Consider the following 21166-nt stretch of genomic DNA (forward strand, 5'->3'; position numbering starts at 1 on the left):
AGTGATCAACATTTTCCAACATTATACCATTGAGTTGGATTTGTGGCACTGCAGAGGGGTTATTTTGTACTTGTTGGTGCAGCACTTTGGTTTTTTGGATATTGAGTGACAGGCCAAGCTTTTTCTAAGCTTCTGCGAAGATTTTTAGGATGGTTTGGAGGTCATCCTCTGAGTGTGCACACACTACATTGTCATCAGCATACTGAAGCTCTATGACGGAAGTTACGGTAACCTTACTCTTTGCTTTCAGCCTGCTCAGATTGAAGAGATTTCCATCTGTTTGATATATGATTTCTACTCCAGTGGGGAGTTTCCCTTTGACAAAGTGTAGGATCATGGCAATGAAAATAATGAATAATAATAATTTATAATTTAATAATTTATTATAGAGTTGGGGCAATAACAAAACCCTGTTTAACATCTGATCCCACTGTGAATGGTTCACCTTGAGAGCCATTGTTATCTGTGATTGTTGCTGTCATATTATCATGGAGGAGCCGAATGATGTTTACAAATTTATCTGGGCATCCAATTTTCAGAAGACCAGTCCACAGGGCATTACGATTTACAGTGTCAAAAGCCTTACTTCCCCCAACCACACCCCCTCTCCCCAGGTCACACTGGTCCTGGGCTTTTCCAGAATTCTACTTGTTCCATATCTAGAAAGCACTGTTCCAAGCAGTTTTCCACTTGTCCTGTGCTTTCTAAGCACAGATCCAAGCAGTTTTCTCATTGTTCCACTGCTTTCCCCAGGAAAATCCATTGTTTAGTGCTGAATCAGAGCAAATCGCCCTTCCCAAGCTGATATGTGATCTGAAATGCAGCTATCCTTCAAAATTCACACTTCTCCGTTTTTGTGGGCTTCAATTGTCCAGCCCCCACCCCAATATGTGTATTTTAGGGGGAAGTGCAAATAATGCACAAAATGCATTATATTAGGACAAATTTCTTGCAAAAAATGTGTATATTGGGCAAAAATGCATTATAAATCTTTGCATCAGAAAAAAATGTATATATTTTTTTCTGTGGACCTCTTTTTTAAAAAAAATCTTCCAAACTAATGCAGAAATGGGGCTTACTGAACACTGGAAAGATGAAAAACTGATAGAAATTGAAATTGATAGATCCGTTCATCTATGCATACCTAGTCCTAGACCTAGGGTGCAGCTGCGGAAAGCACCCATACTAAAATGTCAAACAATCACAGCTTGAAATGTTGCAAGATGGATAGTACGAAAAATCCCTGGTATTCTTAGCACAGACAGAGTCTCCAAAAGTGCAAGTAAAGATGTTCAACATGAACCACAGAGGTATCCCCAGGGTCCTGTTTTACATTTGAACTGCACCTGAGAACCAGCAGTGGTTTGTTTGAATTCTAGTGTCTGGAAAATTTGACTTGAAGTTTGTACATTTTGTTAAGCTCTTGAGGTGTCCACATTTATCAGTCTAAGTGAATGCACAGATTGTGGTCCTTTTGCCACCTCTTCTCCATCCTAGTGTTAACCTTAATAAAATAAAAAAGGGTAAAGGACCCCTGGACAGTAAAGTCCATTCAAAGGTGACTATGGGGTGCAGCACACATCTCACTTCAGGCCGGGGGAGCCGGCGTTTGTCCACAGACAGCTATCTGGGTCATGTGGTCAGCATGACTAAACTGCTTCTGGCACAACGGAACACCATGATGGAAAGCAGAGCGCACAAAAATGCTGTTTACCTTCCCGTCGCAGTGGTCCCTATATATCTACTTGCACTGGTGTGCTTTCGAACTGCTAGGTTGGCAGAAGCTGGGACAGAGCAACAGGAGCTCACCCCATCATGCAGATTCAAACCACTGACCTTCTGATCAGCAAGCCCAAGAGGCCTGGTGGTTTAGACCACAGCGCCACCCGCGTCCGACCTTGCACCATTGAAACTGGAGAACTTGGTATCCAGATATTATTGATATCATTTACAAATAAGTTTTAGGCAAACACACTACCCCATCTCCCCTATGTTTTATGCCAATGGCCAACAGAGAAAGCCATTAACTCAAGTGTGGCTTGTCAGAGTGTGCAGACAATACATGGTAAGCCATTTGCTGTGGTTTCTTTAACATGGATGAATAGCTAAGTGGGAGAAGCTTCTGTACTAAGGATAGACAAATGAGTGTGTGGTATGCATCACTTTTGTACGTGTTCATTCATAACTTATTTTTTCCAAATAGCGACATGAATCAGTGATGATGATGGAAGCAACAGAGCACACCATCTCCACCAAAGAGGAGACAGGGGACTCCCCTGAGAAGGAGGCTAGTTCACCAACACAGCAGCCAGATATATGGAGAAACGTGACTCAAAGAAGTAGGAGGCCCAGGGTTCGCTCTGATTGTTTAGAAATACACAATCGCTTTGAGGTCCTCTCCCCTAGCATGGAAGACGAAGAGCAGACTCCATTTGAGGATCTCTCCCTCATTACAGTCGATCAGGTATATGAAGACGAGCAGCAAAGTCAGTCCTCAGGGAATGTGCAGGCGACCTTGGAATGGACAGCTCACGGAAGAACCCCGACCAGACCTAAGAGGAGGCGTGTAGTGGTGATAGGGGATTCCCTGCTGAGGGGAACAGAAGCAGTGATCTGTGGGCCTGACAAGATGTGTCGGGAAGTGTGCTGTCTCCCCAGGGCTAAGATCCAAGATGTAACTGAACGACTGCAAGGAATCATAAAACCCACTGACAAATACCCCTTCCTCTTGGTTCATGTGGGAACCAATGACACTGCAAGCAATAGCCTCCAGAAGATCAAAAGAGACTACGAGGCTCTGGGCAGGAAATTGAAGCAATTAAATGCACAAATTGTCATCTCATCTGTCCTCCCAGTTGAATGACGTGGCCCAGGGAGAGGGAAAAATAGTGGAAGTGAACAGCTGGCTTCGCAAATGGTGTAAACAGGAACGGTTTGGATTCTTAGATCACGGACTGCAGTTTCTTGAAGATGGACTTCTGGCAAGCGATGGGCTGCACCTCACAATGGTTGGGAGGAATGTTTTTGCCAAAAATCTCAGAAACCTCATCAGGAGGGCTTTAAACTGACTAATGTGGGGGAGGGAGACAGTGCTCCTGAAGGTAGGAATCTATCAATTGATGAAGATGATCATCCAAATGTCATAGACCAAATGGAGCAAACAGCACGCAGACCTAGTGGTGGGAGGAAAAAATCCTTAAATAAGAGACACGGGGGAATGATTAATGGACTTCAATGTCTGTACACTAATGCGCAAAGCATGGGAAATAAACAAGATGAGCTTGAGCTCTTGGTACAACAAACTAAATATGACATAATAGGCATCACTGAAACCTGGTGGGATAAGTCCCACGATTGGAATGTAATAATGGAGAGATATTTCAGAAAAACAGGCCAGACAAGAAAGGAGGACGAGTGGCGTTATATGTCCGGGATGTGTATACCTGTGAAGAGATCCAAGATTTAGAACCTCAAAGCCAAAGTGAGAGCATTTGGGTCAAAATTAAGGGAGAGAAGAATAACAGTGACCTCATTGTGGGAGTTTACTATAGATCCCCAAGCCAAACGGAGGACATAGATGATGCCTTCCTGGAACAGATGGCCAAACATGCAAAAGGAAGGGAGATAGTAGTAATGGGGGACTTCAATTACCCGGATATTTGTTGGATGTCAAACTCAGCCAAGAGCATAAGGTCAAACAGATTACTCACTGGCCTTGCAGACAACTTCATTGTCCAGAAAGTGGGAGAAGCAACAAGAGGAACAGCCATTTTAGATCTGGTCCTAACCAATGTTGATGACCTGGTTAGTGGGGTAGAAGTGGAAGGATCATTAGGCGCAAGTGATCATGCTCTTCTGAAGTTTACTATACAGCGGAAAGGAGCAGCCTAGCATACTAGAACTCAATTTCTTGACTTTAAGAAAGCCGACTTTATAAAACTTAGGGAAGTGCTGGGTGAGATCCCATGGACAGTAATACTAAAAGGAAAGGGAGTTCATGATGGCTGGGAGTTTGTTAAGAGGGAGATAGTAAAAGCACAACTTCATAGAGTTGGAAGAGACCACAAGGGCCATCGAGTAATACCAGGCAATACCAATGAGACGGAAACATGGAAGGTGCCTAAAGAAGCCAGGGTGGCTATCTAAAGAACTTTTAACTGAGTTAAGATTAAAAAAGGATGTGTACAAAAAATGGAAAAGGGGGGAAACCACCAAAGAGGAATTCAAACAAATAGCCAGCACGTGTAGACACAAAGTCAGAAAAGCTAAAGCACAGAATGAACTCAGGCTTGCTAGAGAGGTTAAAAGCAACAAAAATGGCTTTTATGGGTATGTTCGTAGCAAAAGGAAGAACAAAGAAACAGTGGGGTCACTCAGAGGAGAAGATGGTGAAATGCAAACAGGGGACACAGAAAGGGCTGAACTCCTCAATGCCTTCTTTGCCTCAGTCTTCTCCGATAAAGAAAACAATGCCCGACCTGAAGAAATTGGAGCAAATGATTCAGCAGAGGAAACACAGCCCAGAATAACTAAGGAGATAGTACAAGAATACTTGGCTAGTTTAGATGTATTCAAGTCTCCAGGGCCAGATGAACTGCATCCAAGAGTATTAAAAGAACTGGCAGATGTGATCTCAGAACCACTGGCAGTCATCTTTTAGAATTCCTGGAGAACAGGCGAAGTCCCGGCAGACTGGAGGAGGGCAAATGTTGTCCCTATTTTCAAAAAGGGGAAAAGAGAGGACCCAAATAATTACCGCCCAGTCAGTCTGACATCAATACCAGGGAAGATTCTGGAGCAGATCATTAAGCAAACAGTCTGTGAGCACCTAGAAAGGAATACTGTGATCACCAATAGTCAGCATGGATTTCTGAAAAATAAGTCATGTCAGACTAACCTGATCTCGTTTTTTGACAGAATTACAACCCTGGTAGATGAAGGGAACACAGTGGATGTAGCCTACCTTGATTTCAGCAAGGCATTTGACAAGGTGCCCCATGATATTCTTGTAAAGAAGCTGGTAAAATGCGGTCTTGACCATGCTACCACTCAGTGGATTTGTAACTGGCTGACTGACTGAACCCAAAGGGTGCTCATCAATGGTTCCTCTTCATCCTGGAGAAGAGTGACTAGTGGGGTGCCACAGGGTTCTGTCTTGGGCCCGGTCTTATTCAACATCTTTATCAACGACTTGGATGATGGACTCAAGGGCATCCTGATCAAATTTGCAGATGACACCAAACTGGGAGGGGTGGCTAACACCCCAGAGGACAGGATCAAACTTCAAAATGACCTTGACAGATTAGAGAACTGGGCCAAAACAAACAAGATGAATTTTAACAGGGAGAAATGTAAAGTATTGCACTTGGGCAAAAAAATAAAATAAAAAATAAAATGAGAGGCACAAATACAAGATGGGTGATACGTGGCTTGAGAGCAGTACATGTGAAAAGGATCTAGGAGTCTTGGTTGACCACAAACTTGACATGAGCCAACAGTGTGATACGGCAGCTAAAAAAGCCAATGCAGTTCTGGGCTCCATCAATAGGAGTATAGCATCTAGATCAAGGGAAGTAATAGTGCCACTGTATTCTGCTCTGGTCAGACCTCACCTGGAGTACTGTGTCCAGTTCTGGGCACCACAGTTCAAGAAGGACACTGACAAACTGGAACGTGCCCAGAGGAGGGCAACCAAAATGGTCAAAGGCCTGGAAACGATGCCTTATGTGGAACGGCTGGAGGTTAAGGGGTGATATGATAGCCATGTTCAAATATATAAAAGGATGTCACATAGAGGAGGGAGAAAGGTTGTTTTCTGCTGCTCCAGAGAAGCGGACATGGAGTAATGGATCCAAACTACAAGAAAGAAGATTCCACCTAAACATTAGGAAGAACTTCCTGACAGTAAGAGCTGTTCGACAGTGGAATTTGCTGCCAAGGAGTGTGGTGGAGTCTCCTTCTTTGGAGGTCTTTAAGCAGAGGCTTGGCAACCATATGTCAGGAGTGCTCTGATGGTGTTCCCTGCTTGGCAGGGGGTTGGACTCGATGGCCCTTGTGGTCTCTTCCAACTCTATGATTCTATGATTCTATGATGATGATGATGATGATGATGATGATGATGATGATGATTTACTTGTTACACACCCATCTGACTGGGTTCTCCCAGCCACTTTGGGAGGCTTTCAACAGAATATAATGGAACACAATGAAACATCAGACATTAAAATCTTCCTGATACAGAGCTACCTTCAGATGTCTATGGAAAATCACATAATTGTTTATCTCTTTTACATTTGATGGAAGTGTTTCACAGGGTGTTTTTCACTACTGAGAAGACCCTCTGTCTGGTTCCCTGTAACTTCACTTATTGCAGTGGGTAACCTCCAGAATTTACATACACACACACACACCCTTCAAAGTACACTAGTCTAGAACTGTATTTTGAGATATTGAGTTGCACCAATGGGAAATGTAAGGTTGCCATACGTGTGGGCATAAATCACTGATATGTCCCAGAAATCTGGAAAATCTTCACCCCTCCCCCCAAATAAACCTCAACAACTTTTGTGTCCGGACTCTCACTTTCTGAAATATGACCCACATGTTAATCCAGGAGGTTTGAATCAGTTAATTGGCACTGGAATCTACAAAAATCCAATTCCTCAAGGGACCTGGTTCTTTATAGCTTGAACCCGCACTGTTCAATGTAATGTGCATTAAGCAGCGATGTACAGGGTAGTCTCATATCAATCCAGTACTTTCCCACAGTCATTGAGGAAGTTCACACATCTCTAAGGCAATCCAGTCCTGTTTAGGTGCTGCTATATCATGAAGCTGAGGCTCCAATACTTTGGCCACCTCATGAGAAGAGGACTCCCTGGAAAAGACCCTGATGTTGGGAAAGATGGAGGGCACAAGGAGAAGGCGATGACAGAGGACGAGATGGTTGGATAGTGTTCTCGAAGCTACCAGCATGAGTTTGACAAAACTGCGGGAAACAGTGGAAGACAGAAGTGCCTGGCGTGCTCTGGTCCATGGGGTCACGAAGAGTCGGACACGACTAAACGACTAAACAACAACAGCATAAGGTGACTGTAAGCATAGGAGAAGGCAGTGAAGATGAGGACCTTTTTGCCTGCTTCGATCATATAGAAGGCAAGAGACTGAAGCAGGAATGCTTTTTGATCTTTCGAGGCTCCCAACACATTTTAGAACCTGGGTTATACACAGATGCAAGTGTGCTTATCTCTGACACCCCCCTCACATGTCTTGTTGACATGTTTTGAGAGAGAATGGAGTGCACCTCTGGGGGTAAAGTCACATTGCTGTATAAGCAGCCTCCAAGGGACCTTTTGAGGTGCAAGCCTGGGCAGTGTATATGGAGGTCCTGAGCTGCCCAGATAACTGGACCCTCCTCTCTGTTTTGGTGATGTCAAAAGGAAAGTGGAACAACACGTTTGGGACCAGCTTGGCTGCAGGAGCTGCTGGAAGGAGGTGTACAAGGTGCCATTCAACCATCTTAGAGACTCCACTCTGGATTTGTGTAGGGTTTCCTCCTTAGCCTTTTCTTCTCCCAAAGATAACTCAATTAAGTAATGATTGAAGTGGGCCTCCCAGTGATACCGATCAAAAATTCTGTTTTCTGATTCATATAACGTCTATTCCATGAAGTGCCTCTGATCATAAGCTAAGAGAAAAGATGGTTCCTTTTACTGTCTGCACTACTCCAACTTTACAGGGTGTGTGTTTTTTTAATTATTCAAAATGCCCTCATCAATAATAAAGTGAAACTACAAGTTCCGCTGTACAACTGCACTGGAAACATTGAGGAAAACATGCAAAATTGATTCGCCAACTATTGCAAGGAACTTACTCATGAATGCATTTGTCATCGTCCCCCTGCACTACCAAAGTGAGAAAGCAGGGAAGGATGCAATTCATTAACTTGCCTTGAAACAAACAAAAACATGAAAAAAATTCCACCCACAAACCCAGCAACATCTGCTAAAATCATGAACCTCCAATGGCTAAAAACCAGCAAGGGAGATTCTGGAGTGTTTCTTACAAATATGAGGTCCAATAAGCAATACACTTGCCGAAGGGAATATAGCTCAAAGCATTACCTTTCCCACATACGCTGAATTAGAGATTCATTTAGGTAAAATGTTATTGTGCAAGCTCAGACAGCAAATGTGCTAAAGCATAATTGGATGTTACCCTCTCTCCCTGTTTATACAGGAGTTGGTGTTTCCTTCTCTCACCATAATTAATAAGTACACAAATGTAAGACACAAGGAGAAAAAAGAACACACCTAGGCGTCAGTAGTCCTTTTTGCAAATATGTTTTTTTAAATAATAATAATAATGCCATAACTGAGATGGGTTTCTAAGAGAAGTCAACCAATTAGTGCCGTCTATAAACAGATATATTAAACAGATGATTAGGCTTTCTAGCTATGCTAAATAATTAGAAGGACAGTTTTTGAATGTATATTAGAGAAACAAGCATGTTGAGCTGAACTGCACGCCAACTGGGGCAACTTACTGACATTGATTTCTCCTCTCCAATCTCATTTGATTCAGTTGTGGCAGATGGAGGAAGGTACACTTGGATGGAATGATGGAAAATTGGGGTCAGAACAGGGGTGTGGGTGTGGGTATGTGGGTGGGTGTGTAGTTATCATTGAGAATGGGATTTTGGAGGAAAGGAGGGTGGAAGTCAATGTGTGGAGAAAGGGAGTGCAGTTAAAATGATAAGAAGGAGAAAACTGTGGTGAAGAAGAGACCCACAAAGCTGGCGAAAGGTAAGAGAAAAAGCGAGTGAGTGGATTTACATAGGTTGAAGCTGCGCTCTGACACTGGAAGCTGACAGATGGTCTAGGGCAGGGGTCAGCAAACTTTTTCAGCAGGGGACCAGTCCACTGTCCCTCTATATTTTGGAAAGAAAAAAAAAATGAATTCCTATGCCCCACAAATAACCCAGAGATGCATTTTAAATAAAAGGACACATTCTACCTGGGCTGTCTGCAGGCCGGATTTAGAAGATGATTGGGCCACATCCAACCCCTGGGGCTTAGTTTCCCTACCCAGGGTCTAGGGCTCTCCAAATATTGCTGGACTCCAATTCTCATCATCCCTGACTATCCGTCCCATACTTCCTAGGACCTCTGGGAGTTGGAAGGAAAGCTATAGATTTTCTATCCCTGGGTGAGAGACTGAGCAGGAACTACAGCCCGTGATGTGAAAGACAGAATGGTTATGAAGAGCAGGAGAACTCACAGTCTGCAATACAGATTATCATTGCAGGAGCACTACATTTTTACAGCATCTGGGTAAAACTGTAATGTTAAGCAGCACTAGCTTATCATATGGTATAGGCATATAGGCTTACGAAATTCCTTGTATTTCTGGTGAGTCAGCTGAGTTGCACTTGACTCTTAAAATGAGAAATTTTGGGTTAGGGATAGGTTTGACGGTTTATAGAGAGGCACATGGAAATAAACACCAATGATTTCAATGTGTCTTCTGTTCCATCCTAGAATAAAGCTTTAAGAATTTCACCTAACTTGTAGAAAGCATCCCTTATATTAAATGCAAGCACCAACTACATATATCCAATATTGGATCCCTGTTCAAATGAAGCATAAAAATTGATTGCATGGTTTAATTAGGACTGAGTGAGCCGTGTGTTATTTCTATTTATATTCAGCAGTGTCAGCTAGCCATGGGCCAGCTAGTTGGCTATGCTTTGTCCATCCCTCACATTGCAAAAAGAACATGAATAATCCATAGCTCCATAAAAGAAAGAGCAGGAGATGGAAAGAAGATTTCTGACCTCCGGCGAGTGTCTTTATCCATTTATATTCCTCCCAAACACCATGTTGGAGTCAAGGAAACTTTTCCTATGCTTTGTATTTCTTGCCCAGTTTTCTTAGACCCCCTTAATTCTCTCTTCACTGTGTTCTGGTGGCATTTGGTCCCCTGCTTGCTGAGCTTTAAAGCTTTCAAAATCAGGGCTTTGCTTTCAGCATTGGAAAAGATGGGAAAGGAGTCCAGAAGATTCACATGCTCTTCTCCATCCTGTGCAAAAATGTAACAGTGGATGCCATACCACATTGTTTTCATCCACAAAGGACTGAACAATGTCCTCTTAATTATTAGTTACTAATATATCTTGTGTTAGCAATGGCCAAAGTTATTTAACATTTTCAGGAATGTTCTGAGTAGTGTTTCTCATTGTATAATTCTCTTTTTTTGCTCCACTTGAGAAAGTGTTTACATGTTTATTTACATCTCTCTGAATTCATTTTATTTGCCCCCAGTGAAATCACTAAGTAGCCAAATCTGATTGGTTATGTAGCATCATGGCATCACCCTGTTAATATAAGATAGATAGATGATAGATAGATAGATAGATAGATAGATAGATAGATAGATAGATATAGATCTAGAGAGAGATATACAGTGGCACCTCTGGTTACGAACTTAATTCATTCCAGAGGTCTGCTCTTAACCTGAGGTACCACTTTAGCTAATGGGGCCTCCCGCTGCCACCGCACTACCGGTGCACAATTTCTGTTCTCATCCTGTGGTAAAGTTCTTAACCCGAGGTACTACTTTCGGGTTAGCAGAGTCTGTAACCCAAAGTGTTTGTAACCCAAGGTGTTTCTAACCCAAGGTATCACTGTATATATAAGCACATTCATTTGGAGTGCTGTTTAAAAGCTGGAAAAAATGCTCAACAAAAAATATCACAGCTTTAGGTTGGGATAAAGCAGTAAGAATGGAAATACAGCTATGTCGAAAACCACTATTCAATTTATCAAACCTTTTTCCAAAGTTCTCTCTTAATTATTTACAAACTAAGGAAATAAAAACTTTCCCCACACTTTCTTTATGGTGACGTTAATATAACGGGGTGACAAAAGCAGGGTGCTTGGTTGGTGTCTGATTTTAAAATGAGAAGTCACCATGCAATTAAGTACAAAAACTTGCATTGACTGACAACTGCTGGTGTGGTATCTTGACCAGATATGGAGACCAAGGTTAGAGTAAAAGCCCTATAACAGATATTACTTCTGCAGCTTTTCCAATCCGTATGTCTGGGCTGAATGCGGCGAAAAGTTCTGGAACATGAGGCTTATACAAAACACAGGATTTCTATTCCGTCTGTATGGCATAAAACGGAGCATTTCACCCTGTTAATGGTATAATCCCTATTTGACTGATTTAATTTTCATGATTAAATCAGAAAGAAGAAATAAAGAGTTTCCAGTAGGGGTGCCACTGTAAATGGTGCGGTGCCAAAGTAGAGGCAGCTAGAGGAAGCAATGGCATGTAACAAGATCAAATTTGCACAAGGTGTTTGACGGAAAAATTACTCTCCTCCCCTTAAAATTTGAAGTGCAATCTAACATGAGAATGGTCAGCTGCCTGTGAAATATGCAAGGCTGAAGATAATTTTTGGTCGAATATGCACTTTTTGCATATGTACTTTTTCCTGTATGTATTTTCCCACCAATAAATGTCTTGCACACTTCACCCTTTAGATGCATTTTTGTACATATTATTTGGCTCAAGAACTGCACTACAAAATTCAGGGGGGAAATGCAAATCTCAAAGGATGGCTGTGTTTGGGTCCATATCTTGTTTTGAATAGTGTCTTTTAATTTGAGCTGAATGTGAACTCCAACTTTAAATGTGAAGTTTCTCCTCCATCTTTAGTTGAAGGGATAGCCTTCTGAAAATGTATCATATTTGATTAACAAAAAACTTCTTTGGTTTAATTTGTTGTCTTAAGGATTTCTGTGCTATAAAATGCCAGGAAATTCCCTCTGTTAATGGTCACAATATTAACAGACCTGCCATTTAGATAATGCAGAAATGGTATGGTATCCTATGTTGTGTTTAGTTCAAGATCAATGACTGTCAGCGACAGAGGAGTACACCCAGATTCGTCTCAGTCATGGAACAGATGTATGGAGGCTCTGCAACTGTCATGCAATGACATGAAGCTGTCATGCAATGAAGCTGCAATTTCCTGTTAGTGGCAAACTTCTAAGAGGCTATGGGAGAAGAAGCATGCTCTTAGATGTTCTAGGGTAAAGCCATTTAGTGTTCCACAGTTCAAAAGTGCAGAAGTGAATTTTGCTTTACAAGACACTCCAGAACTAGTACTAATGTTGGAATACTGGTGCTCATAGATCTCACCCTTGTTATCAGGCTGGCTACCATGCCAGTTGAAACACCAATACAGTCACCAAGAGGAGACCCACACAAAGTGCATGACAGGCTCCATAAAGGAGTGCTGCCATCGCCGCTGCTGCCCAGGACTGACCTGCTGGGAGCCTGAAGGGCCCTGCCTTGCTGGGCAGAGAGGGCTCCATTTTTGTTTTGTTTTTCTATACTGATTTTAGTTTCTATCTATGTCATTTTAAATTGTGACTGATATTAATGCTGTATTCTTAGTTTTAGATTTTATGATTTATGTGTAAAATTGTTTTCCATTTGGTTGGGTACTTTTTGCTGTGTGGCGCTGTGGTCTAAACCACAGAGCTTAGGGCTTGCCGATCGGAAGGTCAGCAGTTCGAATCCCCACAACAGGGTGAGCTCCTGTTGCTCAGTCCCTGCTCCTGCCAACCTAGCAGCTCGAAAGCACATCAAAGTGAAAGTAGATAAATAGGTACCGCTCCAGTGGGAAGGTAAACGGTGTTTCCGTGTGCTGCTCTGGTTTCGCCAGAAGCAGATTAGTCATGCTGGCCACATGACCCAGAAAAACTGTCTGTGGACAAACACCGGCTCCCTCGGCAAGTAAAGCGAGATGAGCGCCGCAACCCCAGAGTCGTTCGCAACTGGACTCAACTGTCATGGGTCCTTTATGTTTACCTTTTTATTTATTGTTTATGACTTTTGTTATGTTGGTAATTATGTAAATCTTGTCATGATGTAAGCCACCTTGAGCATTGTTTTAACTATGGAAAGGCGGCATACATATAAAATTATGATGATGATGATGATTATGGCAATCTACCTCCCAGCATGAGGGATGGTTGCTGTGCCTGGGATGGATACAAAGAGAACTACTCTTCAGTTCTGTGGATCTTAAAATATAAAAGGCAAATATGGAGTTTTTGTGGGGTCATGGAACATTAACTCTGTTCCCCATCAATTGCAGAACTTAAATGGATAGTTTTAATTACATCTAAAAACATTTATAATCCTTAATTGAAATATGCTGTGTAAAATACATGCCTCAGAAAGTAGCCTGGAAGCCTTTTAGCAGATTTGATTTATTTTTACTTAAAGACTCACAGTTTTATCTCTGCATGAAGTGAAGGAATCCTTCTGTTAGAAAGGGGAATATAGCCTGCTTGAACCATTCATTTCTACCCCAAATGCAGCAAAAATAGATCATTTGTGGCCACACAATGGGTGTCTGGTTTGTCAAACAGGAGTAAATACAAATGACAAATTGGTAGCTGTGCTCATAATAATTTTTTATTATTATTATTTTGAAGCATACATCTCATATCTGTCACTTTTAATATCCCTGTCAGTAATTATGAAAGCCCTCAAGGCTGTTTGTTCGACTCCACACGATTTGCTTTCAATGATAATAGCCTGCAGGGATATACATATATTGTTCTTGAAAGGTAATAATTAGTTTTGCATAGTCACATACCACATACCGTACAAGGGTGCCTCATTCATGAAAAAAAGACTTTTAAGAAATGAAAGTGGGAACCTAATGAATTCTTTTTTCCCCTTCTAATGTTGCTTTTGAAGAAAACATTTAGCTTGAGTGCAAATGCCTATTCAGAGCTTGAAAAATGTTTAAAATGTCATTAATTTTTTATTGAACACTTCCTTATGCTTTAAATTACATCTGGCAAATCTATAATGCATTAGATGGAGAACATTTTATGCATGGCTATACAAGAGATGAAAGAATATTTGTTAGATGTAGGAGGTGGTGCAGAGGTAGTCGTGGAGACCTATTTTTCTTCTTCATTTAAGCATTCACCCTGTGAAGGAACACAGAAAACTGCACCCACAACATACTCCACAAAGTGGGAATTACAATATAATTCCCACTAGAAGAACCCAGATGTTTCAGCCATCTTTCTGAAATTCTCTTTGCAGCCTGAAAATCCATCAGTTGTTTATGCTAAGGAGGAACTTTTAAATTCACCTCAGGTTTCACTGTAGGTGACATTTGGTGGAACTTCAGTCTGCAAGTGTGTCCTCTGCATGGGACAATTTTTTCACCATTTTTGGAAACTCACCATCTAGTGCCAAAGAGCTTGTTACTTCTACTTCACTTTTCCTCGGACATGGCACTAGAATGGCTGTAAAAATGAAATGGAAAGCTTCTGCTTTGAAGCAAACCAGAGTTCCTTGTTACGTCCAATCCTGGTTACTTTAACTTATGCTTAGTTCAAAAGTAGGAGCAAAAGTAATTGCCTTGTCATTTTTTACCTCTGGCCGTCCCCTTCTCTGGCATGTGCCCATCAAAAAGTTATCCATGAGGAAATGTAGACTTTGGATGGAAAAATGTTTCCGCACCTGGTTTAAAATGCTCACAGTTCCCCTCAGCTTGGACATAACAAGGAACTTACTCCAACACTGCACCTCAGGAAACTTTATATGGCCTTAGCGAGAGGCAGAGGAAGTGAATGTGGCTTTCTATAACAGTCCAAGGTAGTGTACTGTTGCTTCCTATTGGTTTTATGTACAAAGTCTTTCCATGCCTTTATATTCTGATTTTCTCTGCCACCTACACACCTTTTGACCCAAGTGGCATAGAGCTGGAGAGATTGGAAAAGCCCCACCATCTCATCATTTTGTAGTCACAAGCACAGGAGTAGGTACAGCATAAAAGCCGGCAACTTGAACCATCAGCCTATTATTTATTTAGAATCCCCATACCATAATAAACAGATTGGTGGATGAGGTGGAATGCTTTCTGGTTTGTTCTCAAGTCTAAGGTGCACAATTGAGACTTTAATACGTACTTGTTCCAATAATGCTTTCCCAGCTACTATATAAACCATTAAGCTTCCTTACAATGTTAAGACAATTACGTTGTTTGGGTTTGCGATGAAGCTGGATAAAGTCCATGAAATGTACAGATGTAGGAGGCTGTGCCGTGTTGCTAACAACTTCGCAAACGAGGTGCACAGATGTCTTGTGCATCTTAAATTATGATTATTGGCCATTTTATTTTGCTATGCACTTCAGCGGGCAATCCGAGAAATGCGGTTAATTACTTTATGAGATTGTTACACACTGCATCACAAGAGCAGAAAAATACTTCATTACAAAAAATAAAATAAAAGAACCAGCTATATCAAATAATATAATGTTCAATGCCACCACCACCCACTTCTTAACTAATTTGTATCATTATGATGAAACAAATATACTAAAACTCGGCTCTCTCTATAAAAGCAAAACAAAACAAAAAGTGCAGCTGTATGAATTTCCTGAAAAAATAGAGCGAGGCAGAGCGTAAATTAGTGCCTTTACATTGACAGCTTGAGGTCTCTTCACACTTCATATCGTTAGTTATGTGCGTTTTAGAAAAAGGAGAGTGTAAATATGGCAAGAAGGTGTTCAAAAACATATGGTGAGTAGCAAACCTGGGCTTTTTCCTGAATAACATGTTCAGATGACTATGTGAAGGAAATACAGGAGTTTGTGGGATCTTGTCAGTAGTGGCACCATTGAATGTGCTTCTGAAAATGACCATATATGATTATTTATCAGGAGCGCCATTACTTCTAATTAGTTTAAGTTATAAGAAAGTAAGTACTACATGTATCATTAATGCATACTGGTTTTAATCGCTTCATTTTAACCTGATCAAGAGAAGGCATTTGAACCTTCGTTCAAATCCTTTCTACCATGAAACCTGAAGTCATACCTGAATTGGAAAACAAACTTAAAGATTAAGGCTCATTGCTATTTTCCCATAAAAATAGGTGCCGGAACTCACCATGAGCACCTCCCTTGTTCTCTCTTATGGTGACCACCTGAGAGGTGCCAGAACTGAGTTCTGGTGAGTTTGGGGTGAAGCTGTTGGAGATATGTGAACATTCCTTCTGATGCTCACAACCTCAAAGTGCTCCTCAAGCACTTACAAAGAGTGCGCAGTGTGACATATTCTTCACACTGTGCTTTTTTTATTAAAAAAAAAATGTTTAGGGGTACTCTCATTTTCCTACTCATTTTGAAATACTGCCCCTCAATGAGGCCAAACTTAGATTCAGAAAATGTTTAGGGGTATGCAGATCCCTGCATCCCCCCCAGAAAAAAAGCACTGCTAAAATCACATGTATCTGGAGCAATAGCAAACTCTTGCCTTGTTTACTCCAACCTCCCCTTTGGTCCCTCTTCCTTTGCTCTTCTCCCCTGCCACAAATTTTACAATTGTGTTCTGTAAAGTGCCATGCATACTGGGGACAGAAAATTCCTGTGAATACTCATGGGTGGGGTACAGGGTTTTTGTCCCACTTATGTATCTGACTCCTGAAGTGGCTGACGATGTTCACAAGTGTCCTTCCTTCCATTAGGCGAATCATGTTGTCTGGGACTGGGACTCTGCAGCCTTCCCAGAGGGCCCAGTTAAGGCCCTGAGGAAACATCATGAGATAACTTCTCCTATGGAGCTTTTTCAGATCCGTAGGCATAGCCATCCAGAGAGGCTGAGTGGCAGGATAATAATAATAATAATAATAATAATAATAATAATAATAATAATAATTTATTCATACCCCGCCCATCTGTCTGGGTTTCCAAAGTCACGCTGGGTGGCTTCCTACAAAAGATTAAAAATACATTAAAGCATCAATCATTAAAAACTTCCCTAAACAGGGCTGCCTTCAGATGTCTCCTAAATGTCAGATAGTTGTTTATTTCTTTCACATCTGATGGGAAGGCATTCCACAGGGCGGGTGCCATTACCAAGAAGGCGCTCGGCCTGGTTCCCTGTAACTTCACTTCTTGCATTGAGGGAACCACCAGAAGGCCCTTGGCACTGAACCTCAGTGTCCGGGTTGAACGATGGGGGTGGAGACACTCCTTCAGGTATACTGGGCCAAGGCCATTTAGGGCCATTTAGGTCCACAATTTGAATTGTGCTCCAAAATGTATTGGGAGCCAATGTAGGTTTTTCAAGACCGGTGTTATGTGGTCTCGGCGGCCGCTCCCAGCCACCAGTCTAGCTGCCACATTCTGCATTAGTTGTAGTCACCTTCAAAGGATAAATATTTACACACATAGGTGCCAACTCCTAGGGGTTGAGGTCCCTTTGCCCCCAACCCATAAAATATTTGAGGGGGCTGAGCCTCCGCAAAGTTGATGAGCATTTCCATTCAAATAGTATGTGTGTGCTGTGTTTTGTTGTTGATTATGTGGGGCGGCGGCTTACCTGGGCCCCCCAATATTTTATTCAAGTTGGAATCCCTTTTTACACAAAAAAACCCTATACACCCTGCCCTTGCATGCTACCACCCTTGGTCACCTCACAATAAGGTAAGCTCAAAATACCATTTTGCCCAAATTCTCAGTGAGACAGAAAAATGGAAGCTTCTTCAACAGGGGGTGGGTGGGAAGAACTTTCACAAAACTGGAGGGCAGATCTTGGCATGGCAAAAATTGTGTGTTCTTCATGACCATCTAATAAAAGGGATAGTGCAGCCTATTAGCTGCGCACAGATTAATGCAGTATTCAAATAGTGTCTTCTTCCTGTGCTTCTAGGGCACTATAGCTCTTAATGTATCTTCCTAAGAACATCTGCAGCTTGTAATCCCACAGTCCAGCCCATGTTTCTCTGAAACAGATATCAATTAGTGTTTCTACTTCTTCTGTTATGGGAATATTGAATTGCTGCTTTTCTCCACTTGTTTGAGCATCTGGGAAATCACCATGACAACCAGTGCATGCCAGGTGTCTGTTTAGAAAGCACTGCCTTCCTTCAGCCTTCTTCAGTAAAATTCATTACCTTAATTGCCAAGCTAATACTGAAGCAAAACGAGGCTGAGCATAAAGATTAAAAAGACATACTTCTTGATTAAAATCTTCATAACCAAAAATCTGTATAATCTGTAAACTACACCAAATATATAAATCAGCTTAAGCCTGGAAGGTGCCCATTAATATGCACGAATATATATATTTTTAACAATCTCAAAATTACCACTCCTGTTAAATAAAGCGAAAACAGAAAATGAGGGATACTGAATTCTTTCAAAAAATGTTGAAACTACGACTTAAGGGTAGAATTACATTTTTTTTTAAAAAAAAGGAAACAGTGCGCCAGAGCATTCAATATATAGATAACCCCAAGAGGCAGATAGATTCGCAGGAAAGTGTTGGAAGATTGTACAAGATCGGTATGAACGATGTGAAGAAATTGCTGCAGCATGGGCAAAAGGTCAAACTTGACCTCAGCCATTATGATTGTCTCCTCAGCCAAGTATTGCAAACTGCTGCTGCAAAATGAAACAGCTAAGTGAAGTGAGAAGCCTTTGATTGTGACTTTAATAGCCGAGTGTTTATTACTAGACCCCCAAATGTCTGGGTTGATGGCCTCTTTGTTTCTGGGCCCTTTTCAAAATCTCCCATTGATCTTCAAATCCCTAGCATAACCACATGGAGGTGAGCTTGCAGGAACACCCTTCCCCCGGCCATAGATTCTGCCATGTGCATTTACAGTGGTGCCCCGCAAGACGAACGCCTCGCAAGACGGAAAACCCGCTAGACGAAAGGGTTTTCTGTTTTGGAGGCGCTTCGCAAGACGAATTTCCCTATGGGCTTGCTTCGCAAGACGACAGCCCATAGGGAAATCTCCGGGACAGTGGGGAAGCGCAGCTCGTCTTCCCCGCTGTCCTCGGACCTCCTCCGAAGCCTGGCGGCGGGGCGGGGCCACCTCCTCCCGCCGCCGGGCTTCGGAAGGATGCCCCGATGCCGGGTGGCGAGGCGGGAACGCCTCCCCCCGCCGCCCAGCATCAGAACGATGTCCCGAAGCCGAGCGGCGGGGCGGGAAAGTCTCCCCCCGCCGCCCGGCATCGGAACGATGTCCCAAAGCCGAGCGGCGGGGCAGGAAAGTCTCCCCCTGCCGCCCGGCATCGGAACGATGCCCCGATGCCGGGCGGCGAGGCGGGAAAGTCTCCCCCCGCCGCCCGGCATCGGAACGATGTCCCGAAGCCGAGCGGCGGGGCGGGAACGCCTCCCGGCTTCGGGGCAGGAAAGCCTCCCCCCGCCGCCCGGCTTCGGGGCATCGTCCCGATGCCGGGCGGCGGGGCGAGAAAGCCTCCCCCCGCCGCCTGGCATCGGAACGATGTCCCGAAGCCGGGCGGCGGGGCCGCGAAGCCTGGGCGCGCTGGCAACTCTCCGCAAGGAGCGCTCCCGCTGCTTGTGGAGAGGTCCGCGAAGCCTGTCCTGGACCTCTTCTGAAGGCAGGCGGGGGGCAAAAGTCTTTGTCCCCCCTGCTTGCCTTCCCAGGGGCTTTTAAATCGCCCGGACAGCGGAGAAGTCCTCCGCTGTCCCGGGCGATTTTAAAATGCCGCCCGCCAGAAGAGGTCGGGGGAAGGCGGTTTCCATAGGAACGCATTAATTGATTTTCAATGCATTCCTATGGAAAACCGTGCATCGCAAGACGAAAAACTCGCAAGACGAAGAGACTTGCGGAACGAATTAATTTCGTCTTGCGAGGCACCACTTTAGATCGCATTAGGATTTTTCTGGGTGCTTCCACCATCATAAATGGGGTTGATGGTTGTAAGATCAAGTGAAACAATGGGGTAACTCTGTTCCATCAGGTTTCCTCACTGGTTGTGATTACCAGTGCTTGCAAAGTCTTTGCTCACATTATTTGGATTTCAAACTGCATGGATAAAGGAATATGGACCACCTGTTGGCACTGTGGTATCAGGTTAGTGACAAATGAGAATCCCTGTCAAAGTTTGACAGTGGAGGTGGGGGAAATAAAGATCCGGCCCATTAGACAGATCCAGCTCCCCGTCCCTTATATAATCTACTTTATATTTTGGAAAGAAGTTTTTCTGTCCATATGTATACTTGGATGCCGCTTGATATATTGCCACCAAATTTGGCACAAGGGTTTCTGAGGGGAGGTTGGTACTCTTTGTTGACATTTGGATGCCAGGATCTCAGGGGCTGGGCAGAGGAGGAGGAGTGGTGGAGACCGCCTCCCCATCCTGACCCTTCCAGGGAGGAGGAAGAGGAAGATAGTATAGATTTACAACAGGGGGTGAGGGAGGTCACAGCTCAGAGGCAGATGAAGGGGAAATCTTGGAAATCATGGGAGAGCCAGAGCAGCTGGCTGACATGTTGTCACTAGAAAGCATCCAAACCCATCATCTCCCAGAACCTGGCAAGTCTTAAAAGTAGGAGAGCAAAGAGCTTGAAGACAGAGGGCACTTAGTGGCACGCATAGAGGAGGTGATGAGGTTGACGTATGAGTAAGGTGGAGATTCACTTGGGTCAATGCCATTATCCAAGAGGCTGGGTTCTATAGCCTCTCTCTGTAAAGTCTGAAATAAAAAAGGACTGTATGAAACTTGTCCTTGTCTTTATATTTCCTGGGCAACTAGCTGGGATCTGGGGCAGCACCCTGACAGCAGGGAGCAACAGCCATTCAAATTACATACCTTCCAACCATTCTTGAGAAAGGAAATGTGGTCGTATGAATCCATCCCAAAGTCACACATAAAGTTGATTATTTGATGGGTACAGGGTTGTGAACGGATATCTATTGGTCTCAATTTGATGGGTTACAAACTGGCAAACTAATCTAAAACTTTTCCCCAATAGTAAAAGTTAATATATTCCCCAAATAAAACTATTCACCACCAATTATGGAGATCCATCTTGACAGGGTTGAGATCCAGCATGACTGTTAACTGCTTTTGGCTTTCACAAGACTTAAAGCATATCCTCTTAGTGACATAACACATGACATCAGAATGGCATGTTTGCATTCAACCTAGACTATCTCCATGCCAACAGCAATGGCTAGTAACTTTTGACTGTCAGAAACCTTTCCTTGTCTTTATACTTTCCTGGACAACCAGCCAGGAGCCGCTGACAGCATCCTGACAGAGACACTATATTGAATCAAGGTGGCAGATTAAAATGTGA

At 43.0% G+C, this 21166-nt stretch overlaps 1 long non-coding RNA gene across 1 annotated transcript; it reads right to left on the minus strand.

Moving 5' to 3' along the window:
• Positions 1-13475: 13475 nt before the first annotated feature.
• Positions 13476-20909, minus strand: LOC309348129. Its single transcript, XR_014159209.1, has 3 exons — positions 20677-20909; positions 16776-16819; positions 13476-15737 (listed from the first exon to the last, which is right to left on the minus strand). It is a non-coding gene; the product is annotated as an uncharacterized lncRNA (long non-coding RNA).
• Between the last annotated feature and the right edge of the window lie 257 nt (positions 20910-21166).

Source organism: Podarcis erhardii (genome assembly GCF_964252035.2).
Source record: "Podarcis erhardii genome assembly, chromosome: 8".
Taxonomy (NCBI): domain Eukaryota; kingdom Metazoa; phylum Chordata; class Lepidosauria; order Squamata; family Lacertidae; genus Podarcis; species Podarcis erhardii.